Raw genomic sequence first — 7,698 nt, 5'->3', positions numbered from 1 at the left:
ACTCTCTGCCCAGAAAACCAAGTCTTTGAATAGCTTCTGAGAAATCAGGGCTTCTGTCTACAGCCAGGGCTGATGGTACCTCTGTAATTCCCCAGGACTCCTGCTAAGCACCACGATATGAGATCCATTCTTCCTCCAGAGTCATCATAAAGTACAAACTTCTATTTACAACTTGTCCTATATGAGCGTGCCTACTTCTTCTGACTGCCACATTTCCCCTTGGTGTCACTGTGTGATGGTTGACATCTTAACCCTAAACTAGTGCCTAAATGGCAGAAGGGGAGGTGGTTCTTGGTGGCAAATATGCTAAGTACAATGCATTCCTGGAAGGCGTGGCTAGCTCATCTGACCTTATCTGACCCAATAACATTCGTGCAGCATCGAGTGGCTTGTTTTCAAATCCCTCCATGACCTCGACCCCTTCTGTCATGTATTTAACTATCATTGTAACCCATGTACAAGCTGACCTAAGTTGTACACCTTGAGAACATTGACCACAAAGGGGTGAACTTGTGGGAGACACTCCTAACCTGGACTTTCAGGTATAAAAGGGGATGCTCCACCCACCTTCATCACTTCAGGTCTTAGTAATAAAGGTAACTGGTCACAGAGTGACTTTCTCTCAAGTATGGGCCTCGTGTGCATTTATACTGTATAGTAAGGACATATCATTGACGATGAGAAATTGGGATTTAAACCACGCGAGCATAGCCACTAGCATAACAGAAGAGAGGTACTGTGTTGGTGATGATTGGGATGACTTTATTGAGAGACTACAGCAAAGGTTTGTCACTAAGGAATGGTTGGGACAGGATTCGGCCGACAAACGCAGGGCTCATCTCCTGACGGTTTGTGGATCCAGAACGTACTCCCTGATGAAGGACCTTCTAGCGCCAGAGAAGCCGACGGACAAGACATTTGAAGAGCTCAGTAAGTTGATCGGGGAACACCTTAAACCGGCGAGCAGCATGCACATGGCGAGACACTGGTTTTACGGCAAAGCGTTCCTGACTTTGTGGCAGACCTCCGGCGACTGGTGAGCCTATGTAAGTTCCCAGATGCATGCAGAGCGAAGGTGCTGCGAGACTTTTATTGAGGACATCGGGCACGTTGGGGTTTTCAGGAAACTGATTGAGACCAAAGACTTGACCTTGGAAGCGGCGGCTTTGATGGCCCAGACATTTATCTCAGGGGAGGAAGAGACCAGAATGATGTATGACAAAAATCTTGGCTCAAATGCGGCAAACGACCAGGGAGTCAACATTGTTAACACGGCACACAGTTCTCTAGGCAGACAAGGGCAATCGGACATTCCCCAGCATGTAGTCGAACCCAGAGGGGGAATTCAACAGAGACAATGGCTAGCTGAACGGTGATTCATGCCATCGCAATGGACAATGCGGCCAGTAATGGGGCCATCAACACCTGTTAATGGTGCGCTTAAGGACAGTTACAGGGACAGTCAGAGACAATCGACTGGCAATGGACCTTTTGTTTCCAACAACGGGGCCTCCAGCTCATGCTGGAGGTGTGGAGGCAAACACACAGCCAGAGCTTGCAGGTATCAGCAATATACCTGCAGAAACTGCAACATCAGCGGTGACTTGGCGCATATGTGCAGGAAGCCTGCAGCCAGGTTGATGTACGAGGAGGACGAGCCCGATGTAAGCCCTACGAGGCCAAATGAATACTGGGGAAAATCGCTGGGAGCTGAAGTTCAGCGAGTTCATGTGGAGCACATATAGAGTTCATACACCAGGACGCCACCGATAATGATGAAAGTGCTCCTCAATGGCATCCCAGTATTAATGGAGCTAGTCACGGGGGCCAGCCAGTTCCTGATGAGTATCAAATAGTTCGAAAGGTTGTGTGTGTCCAAGGCCAGGAGGTCAAAATTATTGCCGATTGACGCACAGCTACAGACATATACAAAGGAGATCATTCCGGTGCTAGGCAGCGCCATGGTAGTCGTTACCCACAAAGATTCGGAGAACAGATTGCCACTCTGGATTGTCCCGGGGGACGGTCCCGCACAACTGGGGAGGAGTTGGCTTGCTGTCATGAACTGGAAATGGGGCGATGTCAATGCAATTTCTTCTGTGGAGCAAGTATCATGCTCACAGGTCCTGGACAAATTTGACTCATTATTTCAACCCGGCATCGGCACTTTCATGGGGGCCAAGGTAGTGATTCACATAAAACCAGATACCAGGCCAGTACACCACAAGGCCAGAGCAGTGCCGTACGTGATGCAAGAAAAGATAGAATGTGAATTGGACCGCCTGCTGGGGGAAGGCATCAACTCGCCAGTCGAATTCAATGACTGGGCGAGCCCGATCATGCCGGTGCTCAAGGCGGATGGGTCGGTCAGGACATGTGGCGATTACAAGGCCACCATCAATCGGGTGTCACTCCAAGATCAGTATCTGCTACCGAGAGCGGAGGACATCTTTGCGACGCTATCCGGTGGCAAACTTTTTTCAAAATTGGACCTGACCTCAGCTTACATGACCCAGGAGCTGGCGAGTGAGTCGAAGAAGCTGACCACCATCACGACACACAAGGGGTTGTTTGAGTATAATAGATGTCCATTCGAGATTCTTTCAGCCACCGCGATCTTTCAGCGAAATATGGAAAACCTCCTCAAGTCAATTTCAAGAATGGTGGTTTTTCAAGACAATATCCTCCACGCGGGTCGCGATACTGAAGAACACCTCCACAACCTGGAGGAGGTTCTACGCAGACTGGACCGGGTAGGGCTGCGACTGAAAAAGGCGAACTGCGTCTTCTTAGCTCCAGAGGTAGAATTCCTGGGGAGGAGGGTAGCAGCAGACAGGATCAGACCCACTGCATCCAAAACAGAAGCGATCCAGTGAGCACCCAGACCCCGTAACACGATGGAGTTGTGTTCGTTCCTGGGGCTCCTGAACTATTTTGGTAACTTTCTTCCCAAATTGAGCACGCTGTTAGAGCCGCTACACGTGCTCCTACACAAAGATCGCAATTGGGTCTGGTGGGACAGCCAGGAAAGGGCTTTTGATGGAGCACGCAACTTGTTATGCTTCAAAAAACTGTTAACGTTATATGACCCATGTAAGAAACTTGTTCTAACGTGCGATGCGTCGTTCTATGGGTGTGTGTTGCTGCATGTGAATGCCAATGGTCAGTTACAGCCGGTAGCTTATGCCTCCAGAAGTTTGTCCCAGGCAGAAAGGCGCTACGGGATGGTAGAAAAGGAATCGCTAGCATGTGTATATGCAGTAAAAAAATGCACCAGTACCTGTTTGGCAGGAAATTTGAGCTGGAGACAGATCACAAACCCCTAATGTTCCTTTTGGCTGACAACAAGGCCATAAATGTGAAAGCATCAGCCCGCATACAGAGGTGGGCACTTGCGTTAGCCGCCTATGACTACACAATTCGGCACAGACCAGGTACTGAAAACTGCGCCGATGCACTCAGCAGGCTCCCACTAGCCACCACTGAGGGGGCAACTGAGCAAGATGCTGAGATGGTCATGGCTGTTGAAGCTTTCGAAAGCGAAGGCTCACCTGTGACAGCCTGTCAGATTAAAGTCTGGAGAAATAAAGACCCGCTACTGTCTTTACTGAAGAAATGTGTCCTGAATGGGGACTGGGCAGCCACGTACGGGGCATGCCCTGAGGAATTTAAACCGTTTCATAGGCGCAAGGATGAGCTCTCGATTCAGGCTGATTGCCTACTGTGGGGAAACCGAGTAGTCATGCCCCAGAGGGGCAGAGAGGTGTTTATCAGAGAATTTCACAATGAGCACCGGGCATTGTCATGATGAAGGCAATTGCCAGGTCACACGTTTGGTGGCCAGGGATAGATGCAGACCTGGAACTTTGTGTTCGCAGGTGCAACACATGTGCTCAGCTGGGCAATGCACCCAGGGAAGCCCTCCTTAACCCCTGGTCCTGGCCCGCCAAGCCATGGTCACGCATCCATGTGGACTACGCAGGTCCTTGCATGGGAAAAATGTTTTTGGTTGTAGTAGACGCCTACTCCAAATGGATTGAATGTGCCATTTTAAATTCAAGCACATCCTCTGCCACGGTAGAAAGTCTACAGGCAATGTTCGCCGCCCATGGTCGACCGGATGTCTTGGTCAGTGACAATGGCCTGTGCTTCACAAGCACTGAATTCCAGGACTTCATGGCAGGAAATGGTATCAACCATGTCAGAACGGCACCGTTCAAGCCGGCCTCAAATGGCCAGGCGGAACGAGCAGTGCAGATAATCAAACAGGGGATGCTCAGAATCCAAGGGGGTTCCCTACAAAGCCGCTTATCACGCCTCCTGTTGGCCAATAGATCCCGACCACACTCGCTCACAGGGGTTCCACCCGCAGAGCTGCTAATGAAAAGGACGCTCAAAACCAGGTTATCCCTTATACACCCTACTATGAAAGAAATTGTTGAGAGCAGGCGTCAATCACAATGTGACTACCATGACAGGAATGCGAAGGCGCGATGTATTGATGTCAATGACCCTGTTTTTGTCCTTAATTATGCTGCAGGGCCCAAATGGCTTGCAGGCACTGTGATTGCCAAAGAGGGGAATAGGGTTTTGGTAGTTAAACTTACCAATGGACAAATCTGCCCCAAACACATGGGTCAAATTAAAACGAGGTTCAGCAACCCCATAGAAGAAGCAGAGGAAGAACACGACGTAGAGTTTACTCCACCACAGGTGACCGAACACCGGAACCAAGTGGAGGAGAGCCCAGTCACTGTGGGCAGTCCAGACAGGCCTGAGGCACCTCAAACAGCACCCAACAACCAGAACCCCAACTCAGGCACTCTACAAGGGAGTGTAAACCACCAGAGAGACTTAACCTGTGATCCCAATAAGGCTTTGGGGGGGGAGGTGATGTCATGTATTCCACTGTCATTGTAACCCATGTATAAGCTGACCTAAGTTGTAAACCTTGAGAACATTGACCACAAGGGGGTGAAGTTGTGGGAGACACTCCTAACATGGACTTGCAGGTATAAAAGGGAAAGCTCCACCCATCTTCATCAATTGAGGTCTTAGTATTAAAGGTAACTGGTCACAGAGTGACTTTCTCTCAAGTATGGGCCTCGTGTACATTTATACTGTAGAGTAAGGACATATCACCCTCCCTATCTCAGTAACCTCCTCCATCCCTACAACCCTCTGAGATCTCTGCACTCCCCCAATTCTGGCCTCTTGCACATTCCTAAACCTCTCCGCCTCTCTCTCCTCCTTTAAGACAGCAACAACTTGTATTTATATAGCGCCTTTAAAGCAGTGAAATGTCCTGAGGTGCTTCACAGGAGTATTATGCAATTAAAAAATTTGACACCGAGCTGCATATGTAGAAATTAGCGCAGGTGACCAAAAGCTTGGTCAAAGAGGCATGTTTTAAGGAGTGCCTTGAAAGAGGAAAGAGAGGTAGAGAAGCGGAGAGGTTTAGGCAGGGAGTTCCAGAGCTGGGGGCCGAGGCAACAGAAGGCACGGCCACCAATGGTTGAACGATTATAATCAGGGATACTCAGGGGGGCAGAATTAGCGGAGCGCAGACATCTCAGAGCTGGAGGAGATTACAGAGATAGGGAGGGGCGAGGCCATGGAGGGATTTGAAAGTAAGGATGAGAATTTTGAAATCGAAGTGTAGCTTAATCAGAAGCCAATGTAGGTCAGTGAGCACAGGGGTGATGGGTGAGCGGGACTTGGTGCGAGTTAGGACACGGGCAGCCGAGTTTTCGATCACCTCTAGTTTATGTAGGGTAGAATGTGGGAGGCCAGCCAGCCTAGAGGTATGAAAGGTATGGATGAGGGCTTCAGCAACAGATGAGCTGAGGCAAAGGCGGAGACGGGCGATGTTACGGAGGTGGAAATAGACGGTCTTAGTTATGCTGTGGATATATGGTCGAAAGCTCATTTCAGGGTCAAATATGACACTAAGGTTGCCAACAGTCTTTAAAACCTACCTTTTAGACCAAGCTTTTGTCCATCTGTCCTAATATCTCTTTATGTGGCTTGGTTTGTTTGATAATGCTCCTATGAAGCACCTTGAGACATTTTGTTACGTTAAAGGAGCTACAGAAATGAAAGTTCTTGTTGTATTTATTGTTGTGTGGACTCATGGAATAGGCAATCACTGCCTTGGCCACCTCTTTCAGCTGAGCCATATATCAGCCTTTGAGAGCCATTCGGTCCCAACTGCTGCCTCCAAGAACCAAGGGGCTCTGTGCCTTGTGTTCTACAGCAGACCTGTATAGACATCATTCAAAGAAATAAAGGCTTAAAGCTGAATGTGCTCTGATTATGTCTTGCCCTTTAAGCTACTACAGACCTTTAAAGCTAGCAGAGCCAGGAGATTTCCTACCCCTAAATGGGCAAGCACCCCTGGGAGCTCACCGAGAAAATGAGACCTCAAACATTTTTGGTGACATGGTGACAGTGTGGCCAAGAGATTGGAAGCCCTGCCCCACAACATTTCCCATGGCAATCATACTGTTGAGCAAAATCTGGGCTATTAATTGATTGACACTTTATTATACTGTCATGCAGACATTGATGGGAAGATTGGCTGCTAATAAATATTTTCTGATTTTGTACTGTCCCCCTGTATTGTGTTAATAGTGATAGGGATAACTGATCAACGGGCAGCAGAAAGTTACATGTGGAAAGAGGAGGCAAAGCAGGTAAATAAGTTAATTGTGAAGATGTAACACCAGCAAACCTTCGTAGAAGGACATTAAGTTCTGCTGCAGACCATTGCCCACATTGTTCCATTGTTCCATTCCATCCAAGTGCAAAGATGTACTGCCTAGATAATTACTCTCAACATCAGTGGTCACTTTTTTGTATGAAGCTTCTAAGCATTGTTGGGACCACATGTCTAAACCAGGCTAATTTGGTCAATATTAATAACACGTTGTCTCTGAATGTTGTCTCCATGACAAGTACAGTCTGGGAGCTCTTGCGAGCATTTTTAAGTTTGATATTTCTAATAATAAAGATCGTTTGATATGGAACATTTTTGAAAAATGATTTTTTTCCCCCTGTATATTTGGATGATTTTCTTCACGTGTCAAGATGAGTGATGTCAGTTCTCAGGAATGAAGCAATTTTGGCCTACAGTGCTGACTTCAAAGGATAGAGGTTCCGAATGTTGAACCTGGTACATTGGATCTGAGGGGCACAGCACACAGCGGAAAATCAGCCAGGAGGACTTGGTGCCGGTAATTTAAATTAATGGGCAGGAAACCGGGTGCCTCCCTTACAGGTACACAATCCTTCCGACTCAATCTGCCCTCAAGCATTCCCAGTTCAGGTATAATGCTGCTTAGTGGCAAAGTAAAGTAAAGTCGGTTTTTACTACCAATTTAAAATCTGGTGTTTATATATTTTTTTCCAGGTTTTATTTATACTATTAAAAAAAAGAAAATCAGTAGGAAGAAAACTGGACCTCAAACAAGCAGGTAAAGATAGAGAAAATTAGTAAAATTTATAAAGATAGTGCAGATGGTGAAATTAGACTGTTCGACTGGGTGGGGTGGTTGTAGGCGGATGGTCATGTGATAAAAAATGATTTACACTGTTTACATTGTACATTAATGATTTAGACGAGGGGATTAAATGTAGTATCTCCAAATTTGTGGATGACACTAAGTTGGGTGGCAGTGTGAGCTGTGAGGAGGATGC

The sequence above is a fragment of the Pristiophorus japonicus genome, chromosome 9, assembly GCF_044704955.1.
Source record: "Pristiophorus japonicus isolate sPriJap1 chromosome 9, sPriJap1.hap1, whole genome shotgun sequence".
Taxonomy (NCBI): Eukaryota; Metazoa; Chordata; class Chondrichthyes; family Pristiophoridae; genus Pristiophorus; species Pristiophorus japonicus.
Note: the sequence above shows the minus strand (reverse complement) of the source record.